Raw genomic sequence first — 12,259 nt, forward strand, 5'->3', positions numbered from 1 at the left:
TGAGGGAAGTGATGCCGTGTGCCATGTGCGAGTTCCATCAGCATGCTAGTGATATTTGTGTTTTAAAACGTGTGCACTAAAACACATGGTATTCCAATTTGGATACAAGCATTTAATAGAGAAGTTGAACAAATTCAAGCGACCTTTCTTTGTAAGATCCTTGGTGCCCCTAAATGCGTAAGTTATTTAACCTTATGTGCTGAATCCGGTCAACATCTGACAGAAAACCAAAGCATGGCTCTCCACAATCAAGGCCTGGCTGAAAGTCCATTTTAGAACAACATCTAACTCCTTCTTAACCTCTATGCTTGAAGACCGTATTTTATCCAGATGGTATAGAGCAGGGGTGGCCAACTCCCAAGAGACTGCGATCTACTCACAAAATTAAAAACTAGCAGTGATTTACTCCCTTTTGGGGGGTTCAGGTCAAAGTTGTTGAGCTTTTAAAGGAAGGAGAAGAGGCCTTTTCTTAGGGGTTGAGCTTTTTTGAGGGAGGTAAGTTAAAGGGACCCCTGACCATTAGGTCCAGTCGCGGACGACTCTGGGGTTGCAGCGCTCATCTCGCTTTACTGCCCGAGGGAGCCAGCGTACAGCTTCCGGGTCATGTGGCCAGCATGACTAAGCTGCTTCTGGCGAACCAGAGCAGCGCACAGAAACGCTGTTTACCTTCCCGCCGGAGCAGTACCTATTTATCTACTTGCACTTTGACATGCTTTCGAACTGCTAGGTTGGCAGGAGCAGGGACCGAGCAATGGGAGCTCACCCTGTCACGAGGATTCGAACCACCGACCTTCTGATAGGCAAGTCCTAGGCTCTGTGGTTTAACCCACAGCGCCACCCGCGTCCCTTTTGAGGGAGGTAGAAAGCCCCAATTTTTGAGAATTCAAACCTAAGCTTAAGGGAGAATGGGGAACAGCAACTCACCAACAGATCGCTGGGGAAACAAACAGCCTCAGTGAGTAAACTCCGTCTTCCGTTCTGCAGATTGTGCAACAATGGAGGGCAGGGCAGGATTCTATTTTAACAACGCTAAGGAAAGGGACACAGCGATTGACCCGGGGATCTCCCAGTAGATCGTGATTGACCTGTTGGACATTCCTGGTATAGAGCAATTCAAGACAAAATCTGTAGTTTGGTCTGGAGAAAATAAAAGAAGGGGAGAAAAAATTGAGAGCAAAGCCAAAGTCGCAGGAGATTTTGAGAGAAATAAAATTATATCAAGTACAATATATGGAATTGATGAATCAGGAAATAGAATGGAAAATTAAACAAATGAGACAGAAGACATTTGAATCAGCGAATAAATGTGGGAAACTACTGGCTTGGCAATTGAAAAAAAGACAAAAACTAAATACCATCACAAATTTGGAAGTAGAAGGAAAAGATATACACAATCCAACTGAGATTAGAAATTGCTTCCAGAAATACTTCAAACAATTATATGCACAAGGGCCACAGAATGAAATGGACATTGAACGCTTTTTGAAAACAAATGGATTACAAAAAATTTCACAAGAAAGCAAACTAATGTTGAATTGCAAAATATCTGACCAGGAGATAGAAGGTGCCATTCAAAATATGCAATTAGGCAAGCCTCCAGGACCGGATGGGCTGACTTCCAGATATTACAGATTTTTGAAAGAGTGGTTATTACAACCTTTGAAGGAAGTCTGTAATGAAATTTTGGAAGGGAAAAGAGCACCAGAATCATGGAAAGAGGCGTATATTACACGTATACCGAAAACGGAAACTGAAAAGACACAACTTAAGAACTACCGTCCCATATCCTTATTAAATGTGGATTACAAAATTTTTGCTGATATTTTGGCTAAGAGACTGAAAAAAGTATTGTTTGAGGAGATTCATAAGGACCAAGCGGGCTTTCATCTATCTGATGACATCTATCTGATAATTTGAGGAACATAATTGACATTTTTGAAAAGCTAGAAGTGAATATAAACACTAAAGCAGTTCTGATATTTGTGGATGTGGAGAAAGCTTTTGACAATATCTCTTGGAGTTTTATGAAAAAGAACCTACAGGGTATGGGGGTAGGCCAAGGCTTTGAGAATGGTATAGGTGCAATATATTCTGAACAAAATGCTAAATTAATTGTAAATAATGTGGTTACGGAACAATTTAAGATAGAAAAAGGGACACGACAGGGATGCCCAACAAGTTATACATTTTTGACAAAATCTTAGTTTTGGGTTCTAACAGTTCTGTTTCCAATTTAGATTTTTCCACCTGGAAGCCAACTTTCTTATCCAAATTGTAAGCCTCCATTATCTGATAATAATGAAGCCAGTCTTGCACTTTATTTTTTAATTTCTCAAAACTCTGCAGTTTCAGTCTATCTCCTTCTTGTTCCAAAATTTCCCAATACTTCGGCCATCTGGCCTCCATATTGAGCTTTTTCTGAGCTTTCGCTTCCATTGGTGTTTCCCACCTTGGGGTTTTATTTTCCAATAAATCTTTATATCTAATCCAAACATTAAACAATGCTTTCCTAACAATATGGTTTTTAAATGCTTTATGTGCTTTAACCTTGTCATACCACAAATATGCATGCCACCCAAAAACATTGTTGAAACCTTCTAAATCCAAAATGTCTGTGTTCTCAAGAAGCAGCCAGTCTTTCAACCAGCAGAACGCTGCTGATTCATAGTAAAGTTTAAAGTCTGGCAGGGCAAATCCACCCCTTTCCTTTGCATCAGTTAATATCTTAAATTTTATTCTGGGCTTCTTGCCCTGCCAGACAAATTTAGAAATGTCTTTCTGCCACTTCTTGAAACAGTCCATCTTGTCCAAAATTTGCAATGTTTGAAACAAGAATTTTCTTTATGTGTGCTACAACAGCAGCAAGAATACTTATTGCAAAGTACTGGAAGACGCAAGATTTACCCACTCTGGAAGAATGGCAGATGAAGATGATTGACTGCATGGGATTGGCAGAAATGACTGGCAGAATCTGTGACCAGGGAGAAGAGTCGGCGGAAGAAGATTGGAAGAAATTCAAGGACTATCTACAGAAATATTGTAAAATTAATGAATGTTGAATGATGTTGGATAGAAATCAAGGGGTTTTTAGCTGTAATGCTTTGAGATAAGGATTTGCTGAATAAATAATTTGAATTGGAATACAAGAAGGGGAGGTATGAGGAGGTCAGGGAAATATGTCATTGAAAACTAAGTATTGTGAATTTTTGTGTTTTTAAACTTTTTTTCTTTTTTCTTTTTGTTTGTATAAAAATTGGAAACTTTAATAAATATCTTTTAAAAAAATAAAATAAACTCCGTCTTCCGTTCTGCAGATTGTGCAACAATGGAGGGCGGGGCAGGATTCTATTTTAACAACTCTAAGGAAAGGGACACAGCGATCAACCCGGGGATCTCCCAGTAGATCGTGATTGACCTGTTGGACATTCCTGGTATAGAGCAATTCAAGACAAAATCTGTAGTTTGGTCATTGCCCTCAAGAGCCTCAAAGTATGTGATGAAAATCAAGCAGTGGCTTTACGACCACGAAAGACAGCACTTGTTACCTCATACTCCGAGATCTTGTTCTCCAGAGGCCTTAGGTATCAGAACATCCCGCAGAACCTGTGCCAAATATCTAAAGGATCTACTACTCCCTTCCCATTGAAGAGCTTTTATGCTTGCGAGACTAAATACTTTCCCCTCCTCAGTGACCAAAGGCAGATTCTCACACATTCCATTTCAAGCCCATTTGTGTGCCTGCAATCAAGAAGTACCTGATTCAATGGACCACATTCTCTGAGATTGTCCTTTACACAGCAGACCTCACCAGCTGATGCTGAGCAAAATGTTGGACATCTGGCCCACAACTCCGAGAAGAAGCCAAACAAGGTTTCTCCCGGCAGATCGGGACAAAGACATTACTGCTTTAGAAGCTTCCCTTTTAGCCACAGTTTTACCCGAAAGGGTTCCCAATGAACTATTCTTTCGGGAAATAGACATGGCATAGCAGAATATCCAAATGCACACAACCATAGTGTGACCTTATGGCCTTGATAGCTTCACCCTTGTATTTTTAATTATTCCAGTTACTTGAAATGTTTTATACTGTGATGCAAATAAAGGTATCTGATTGATTGTTTGAACACACCCTCCAACCCCAAGACTTCTATATTGGCAAAACCTATCTTGTGTTTTGCAACTTTCTGACTAGTTGCAGGACCTTAGTCAGACCTAGCATAGTACACGCAGAATCCACAGAAGCAATTGGCGACTTGGCTGCAGACAGGATAGATGCAGCAGGAACCAGGAACTTGTAGTTAAGTGTTTATTATATACAGTGGACTATTTACAGGAACAGAACACATATCTTTAGCTAGCTCTCTCTGACACGACTCACAACTCCTACACTCACTGACACAGAACAACTGAACCCAAACTCTGAACTACCAGTTAAAAGGTAAAGGTACCCCTGCCCGTACGGGCCAGTCTTGACAGACTCTGGGGTTGTGCGCCCATCTCACTTAAGAGGCCGAGGGCCAGCGCTGTCCGGAGACACATCCGGGTCACGTGGCCAGCGTGACATCGCTGCTCTGGCGAGCCAGAGCCGCACACAGAAACGCCGTTTACCTTCCCACTGGTAAGCGGTCCCTATTTATCTACTTGCACCCGAAGGTGCTTTCGAACTGCTAGGTTGGCAATCAGGGAGCGGTCTCCATGTCTCTGTTATCACCAGGCAGACTTACTCCTTCAGATTGCCTTCTGGCTGTCTGCCAAACCTTAATTGACTCTGTGTGAGTAGCTGCACGTACACAGTTTCTCAACATCCTATATGTGTGAGCAGGCTCCTGGTGTCCTCCTACTAGGGAAGGCTTTTCACGTAGCCGTATTTCACCTTGTTGGATTCAAGAGCAGCAGTTCTGGTTATGTTAAATCAATTTTAAGTTCCCTCGTTTTGCCAGAAGATCAGCATTTGGAGAACAGCTTCACATATCACATTTTAAACCAGACTCCTTTTAAGATGCTGAGAGGTCCAGCATCTGAAATTCACTTCCTTCTCACTGCAGCATGTGTCAATGTCATTTCTCTTCTCTCGGTTGGCAAAAAAACCTCCCCTAAATATGCTTATGATCCCTTTAAAAAGAGCCATCTATATTTGACATCAGAAGCAATATGTTAAGGTTTTATGTCTCCAAAATTGAGAGACAAAAATAAAATACTGCTTTTGATTCACTTACCATGTATTTCCCTCCTGCATATGGGCTCTTTTCAGTTTTCATCAACTAACATAAACATCAAAAACAAAGTCAAGGAAAATATTTACACATAAATACATAATGATAAACTATATTCAGGCTATTGTGAAAGTTATCATCTCATCTTTCTACTACTTTTCTTGGCAGCAAATGTTGAGAGTGGCGGAAGTAATTTCACTCAGATGATCCCACTCTGTAGAGAGAACAGGCAATGATGGCAGGTCTTGACTGCAGCATTTTGATTGCTATTTATTTCTGAAAAATCACTTGGAAAAAGCTCCTTCACAATTTGAAAGGACAAAGTCAGAAAAAGATAAAAAAACAGTGCTAACCTTTCAAAAAATCCAGTCAGTTTCTAACTGTAAATACCTGCCTGTAAACACATAGACCATATGTATGGGCTCAGGGGATTTCGATTTGTTGTAACTCCTTGAGTTTACACTTAGTGGTTGGTTTCTGCCCTAATACATTCAGTGGGGCTTAGGAAGCCATTTTAGTCCCATCACTTGAGGAATGTTCCGCCCTTTATAAATTCCTGATAAAATATTAAAACTTCAGTAGCTGATACCCGAACAGCCCACTGACGTCCCCATTAGTGTCTATTTGTGTCACCAAGCGAGAACTGAACCACGCTCAAAGTGTTTTTATTTCTTATTTAGCCTCCCCCCTTTTATGACAGTGTGGGTTCATATGGGCCCAATCATAACATCAAGCGACTACTCCAAATATGTATAAACTTCCATCAAAAGCAAGTCTTTCAAAGTTCATGCATCTTTCATCGTCTGTGTAACCCTTGCTCACCACTTAAAAGAAAGGACCAAAGGATTTATGATGAAGTCAGAATAAGCGTTCTTAAGAACATTTCATGTGCTGAACAGACTAGACGGCAAAGATCAAAATAAAGGCCTAACCACCAGAATAAACTCACGAGACATGTCTCTAAAGTGCAATCAGATGGCCCTATCTTTCCCTCACACACTTGTGGTAGCATGACTACCACTGAGTCAACCAAAACCCATAGAAGAACCCTCCAAGCATCGTGATCTTGAATTTGATATTTGTGTGAGGAAATCCATCCTTTCAATTCAGCAAATGATTGACAGAGCACCCTCTTGGCGAAAATCCTTGTAACTAGGGCTATGCACACCAAATTTTCACTTCAAATGTTGACCTTTTGACAACTTTCTGCTGAATCATTGGGCAAATTGTGCAAAAATTGATTATACCTGCACACATACAGGCATGATTTAGGCTGGTCGATTGGGGCTGGGCCAGCCCAGCAGCTTCGCAGTCACCTAGAATGACTTGTCTTGGGCTGAGAAGTTTCAGAGCTGGCCTTCAAGATGACAAGGCCCAGGGGAAAAGAGTTTAGATAGTCCTGAAGGGCTGTTTATGGGAGTCCCCTGACTTGAGTAAGCCAGTCTTCCTTTACATGTGGTTGAGGGTGGGGCCATTAACACATGATCACTGTGTTTAATGGGAGACAGACTCCTTATCTGTGTAGAAATGTTAGGAAAGATATCAGAGAAGCCTTTAAACAGCTCCATTTTTTAAAAATGGTGTGAAACCAGCCATGCTATTCCAGGATACAATATCCCCCCACTCCAATAAATGCCAAACATTTTCCTCACCATTGAAATCTTGTCCTAAAGGCCCAGGTATATATATATCTGTTTCTCTCCATCTCAAAGCCTCTTCCAATGTCTTTCCTTCTTTCTTTTCATGGTTGGAAGCTCAATTAGTTTCATGCAATACTGTGCAGATTTTTTTACATGGTGAGAATGTCCTTTTTTTGCTGCTGGTCAACATTTAAAGAATATGTATAGTTACTGTAAGTGTGTTTAGATACCCCCCCCCCCAAAAAAAAACCCTCTCCTGATAGTGTGTGCCCCTGTGAGCTCTGGCTTCTGTAAATATCCTTCTTTTTCTTTGTGGAGCTTGCAACTGTTCAGTGCTTATCCTCATTACAAGTTGACCTAATTCTAGTAGGACATGATTTGTACAATTAGAGCCATTGTACGGCCTCCTTTCAAATGCCAGTGTGTTTGAATAAATACTGTATGCATGACACTTTAAAAGTTACACTTGAAAGGTCCTGTTGTTGAAATCTTAGTAAAAATTGTAGCTGCAAGACTTTCTGGGGCTTTTTCCACACCCTAAGCTGCATTATATAAGCATTGTAACTGGATTCCCTCTGAATTATTTTATAACAATAAAACTGCTCCACCCTGTTGAGAAGCAGAAGCAACTCACTGGGTTGGGCAGCATTGTTGTGCAGAGAAGTCAGTGTGGTGTTCAATGGTGTGCGGTGAAATTTGTTTTGGGGGGTGTGGTGGGAATGTAAAAAGGTGAAATGCTTCTGGGAGATGATATATAATGAGTTGAAAAAAATGTTGAAATATACATTTCTAAAGAAACCAGAAGCATTTCTATTGGGCATTGTGGGGAGTGATATAAATAGAAAGGAATGTAAGTTCTTTTTATATGCAATAACAGCAGCAAGAATATTATTGTCCCAAAAATGGAAGCAAGAAGAGTTATCGTCGATTGAAGAATGGAGGATGAAGTTAATGGACTATGCAGAATTAGATAAACTAACAGGAGGGATTCGAAACCGGCGAGACCAGAAATTCACGGAAGACTGGAGTAAATTTACGGACTATTTGAAAAGTAATTGTGAAGAACAGACGACGTTTGTAGGGTTGCAAGAAGTTTTGTGAGGAGTATTATTGGAAGTATTGCAAAAATGGATAAGGGGGAGGATGATTTGTTAAGAGATGTAAAGCCAATATAAAGTTAAGAAGTGGTTAAAACGGTGGATCATCAGAGGTGCTGATGGAAGTCCAAAAAGATTGTATAAGTGATAAGTTTTGTGGTACATTTTGTAATTTATATGTTAAAATTAATAAAAAAATATTATAAAAAAGGAAATTTGTTTTAGGGGAAGAGTTTGGGCCAGAGGTTCCAGCTTGTGAGGGAGATTGGGTGGGGCACAACGCACGTGTGACTTCCTGTTGTCATGCTCATGAGCATGGTGCCTCCTTTCCTAAGCTGGACAGAAACTTCCCGGATTTGGGGAAGGAGGTGCCAGGGTCTGACAGGATGCTACAGCCCTTCTGCCTCCTTCCCAAAACCAGGTGGGCTTTAGGAAGTTGGCAAGAGAGCTCTTGGACCTGTCAGAGCATCGTGTCTCCCTCCCTAAGCCGGGCTGAAGCTTCCCGGGCTTTGGGAAGGAGGTGCCCAGCTTTAATACTTTAATACTCTAATTTACCAGGAACGTTTAGGGGGCTAGCCTAGTTCCCCGTGTCCACTGACCACACACCATTGGTGGTGCCAATGCACTGATGAAGGCAACCTGCCATTTTCACTGGTGTCTTTGCACTGTGTTGGTCTCTCAGCTGCCTCGCCCTTCGTTCTGCCCTCCTGGCAAGCAACAGTGATCTACCTAATGGGAAGCTGGTATAGAGGCCAAGTGCATATGGAAGCAAATTCTCTTGTTTTCTCTCTATAGTTTACTACAGGGGAAGGCAGTTGGCCAGACTTGTATATATGCCAACAGAACTTACTAGCCTGCAGAAATCTTTACTAGCTTGCTACAAGGCTTCCGTGTTGAGTGCAGGTGAGGGCAATCCCATCCTCCACAGCTCACAGGAAATGCAAGCTTTTGACTCCTTGGCATTGTGCTTTTTAAAAGAGGGGGCAGAGAATCCAGTGTTTCTGTGCTGGTTGCAGAGAAATTGACTTTCTTTCCTCTGTGGCTGGCTTAGGAAACCAGCAACTTTTCTGAACTCCACCGGCCCTTTCATTCACCTCCAAACAGGGATGGGGAATCTGGAGATGCCTAGGTTTGAACTGGAGACTGTCTATATGCAAAGCAGAAGCCATTCCCCAAACTCTTTGCTGCATAATTCCCATAGCTCTAGCTGTTTTGAAGACTTACCGTATCAATGAGAAGCAAGCAGGCAATCAAAACTTGGAGCATCTACACATATACATTTGGTTGCAGTGAACATAAGAGCAAAACAAGCAGGCAACAGGAAACCTCCCACAAGTATATCATCCACAACACACAAACCAATAAACACTAGTCAAGCGAAAAGGGAAAGGGGATTACTCAGTCTATAATTTCACTCTGTAAGGTAAAGGTAAAGGGACCCCTGACCATTAGGTCCAGTCGTGACCGACTCTGGGGGTGCAGTGTTCATCTCGCTTTATTGGCCGAGGGAGCTGGCATACAGCTTCCGGGTCATGTGGCCAGCATGACTAAGCCGCTTCTGGCGAACCAGAGCAGCGCATGGAAACGCCGTTTACCTTCCCACTGGAGCGGTACCTATTTATCTACTTGCACTTTGATGTGCTTTCGAACTGCTAGGTTGGCAGGAGCAGGGACCGAGCAATGGGAGCTCACCCCAGCGCGGGGATTCGAACCGCCGAGCTTCTGATCAGCAAGTTCTAGGCTCTGTGGTTTAACCCACAGTGTCACCCGCGGCCACACTTCACTCTATAAAGTCACCTAATATTTGTTTACCTTTGTTTTGATTTTGAATAACTTCATTTTGCTGCCAGTGATGGCACTATAATATAGAATGTTAGAAAAAATTAATTTCCCAAAATGCCAAGAGGAGATTTCTCTAGGAACCCTAAAAAAGTAAGAAAAGCTGCTCTGAAACAGACCAAACACTGATCTGGCTCAATGGTCCAGAATGTGCTTCTGAGAAGCCCACCAGCAATAGCCCTGTTTCATTACTCATCTCACCCCAATCCCAAAACAGCTAGTATTCAGTAGCAAACTGCCTCTGGATCTATAGCTAAGATGATCACAAAGGACAGGTTCACTTCATCTGGGAGATCAGATTTTTCTTTTTTCTTTTGTCAGAGCATATTCCAAAAATTACTCGCTGTATGCTTCCCCCTTGCCAGGCACTGACAAAATAGCGTTTTCACCAGCAAGCTGGTTTAAAACTTTTTGAGGTTTTAATAGCTTTTAAGAACTCAACTGTAGCTATTGTGTTGTAAATTCTTTAGCGGCATGTGTGGGATGTGCTAGCAAATTCTTGCAAAGAGACCTTTCTCTGGAGGTTTTCATCCCGCTTGATTTAGAATGAGCAGGATTTTACAGTGTCAATAACCCCCCAGCTGTTTGCAGAGCCCTGTCCTGGCGATGGGAAGACATTGTAGCCTGAAATCCATATAAAGCACGAACTTTTTCTTTCATGATCAAGCTCACACAAAAGGATTGCATGCAATGTTAGCTAGATTTGTGTTTTTTTTTAAATATTTTTATTAAACAATTTTTATAATCATACAAGCAAAACATACATAAACAAACAAGAGACAAAAACAGAACATAAACAAACAAACAAGAAGAAAACAAGTACCATTTCATATCCTAATTTCTTGAACCTCACTTCGTAGCTCTCACTTCGTAAAAGGAACAGTGGGGCAAAAGGTTTATTAGAAATATTTTGTGTGTGTGTGTGTGTGTGTGTGTGTGTGTGTGTAATATTTTACATCCCATGCAAACATAGTAAACTAAAAAGGCCTGTTTCCAGTGACTGAGACCAGCAGCGTAGCTAGCCCATGGGGGCAGGGTGAACTGCGTGGCGCCTCTCTGCCACCTCCCGCTCAGCTGTAGGGCAGCTGAAGGAGAGGCGGAGGGCAGATGCAAGTCCCATGCTGCCGTTTCAGGCAGCGTGGAGCCTACAGGCCCTTAAGCCGCCATGTCACTCCCAGGAGAGACGCATGGCTCTGGCACACTTCAGGCCCCATGGTAAGTGCCAGCCCCCGCAGTGTGGCGCCCAGTGCCAGCCACATTTCGTTACATTTGTTGACTGAACTAAAAAGTTTAGTGAACCCATTTTTTAAACCAACCAACCAAAACTCATATTTTTGTCACTCCCCTCCGTGATGACACCTGGGGTGTCCCGCACCACCTGCACTCCCCTTCCTCCGCCACTGGCTCGTCTTGTATTCTAGGTAAGTGGGGTATCACTTATCAGCACAGGAGCTTGTTTCTTGCAGTTCCACTCACACAGCACCTCAGCTTCCTGCACTCCACATCAACAGTAGGCTGCAAAATAGCGAAATGAAGTAAAAAATTTCATTCATAAGAAATTCCCGTGAAAAAAAGATTTTAAGTGCTTACGCTCACAGTGTTAAGCAAATAAACTAGAAAATAACACTTGCAGCTGTAAGTATCTTGTTTTTCCTTCTTTTAATAATTTCAATGTGTGTGCGGGGGGGGGTGACAATAAATTTTCCGCACCAGGTACCACCTGACCTTGCTATGCCACTGCCCCTCAGCTCATCAGTTAGGCTCTGAGTCCAAAGCCAGCCCCTCTCCTTGCCTCTTTTCCCAGCAGCACCCCTTGCCTCAGGCCTCTGAGAAAGAGACTTTGGGGCTTCGGTTCCCTCCAGTCTCTGGTTCAAACCCTCCCCCCCCCAAATCTGGACAAATCCCTGGGGAGTCTCTCCTTGCCTTGGCAAAAGGCGGGCAGCAGCGCCTGGCAAACCGGGCGGCAAGCTGGACTCTGGCCTGATTCACTGCAGGACAGTTTGGGGGAGAAGGGCAGACAAGCCGCCACATCATACAACCGTATGTCTGGCAACGAAAACCCACCTCTTTATTTTATATCTATTAAAATTTTATATTTAATTCTCAGTTTCTTCCCTTGCCAGACGAGGCTGCTCTGAGCCTGGTTTTGGCTGGGGAGGGCGGGGTATAAATAAAATGTTGTTGTTATTTAAACCTAGAAACATATTTTTGCCATTCTCTGAAGCATCTTGTTCTGCATACTATTGGAGTGGTTTGAAATAAAAATAGAATTTGGGGCAAAATATATTCATTTTTATAGCCAAAATTCTTCCCATTAGAGAGAGGTTTCATTCTTCCCCATAACTCAAGGTTTTTTCTTATATCTATTCATGTCTTTACATAATTGTCTTGAAATATATTGGAGTTTTTCGCTGTTAACCATATTTCCAGATACTTCACCTTTTTCTCAGTTGTCAGCCCACTGGCCATC

Source organism: Podarcis raffonei, chromosome 4 (genome assembly GCF_027172205.1).
Source record: "Podarcis raffonei isolate rPodRaf1 chromosome 4, rPodRaf1.pri, whole genome shotgun sequence".
Classification (NCBI taxonomy): domain Eukaryota; kingdom Metazoa; phylum Chordata; class Lepidosauria; order Squamata; family Lacertidae; genus Podarcis; species Podarcis raffonei.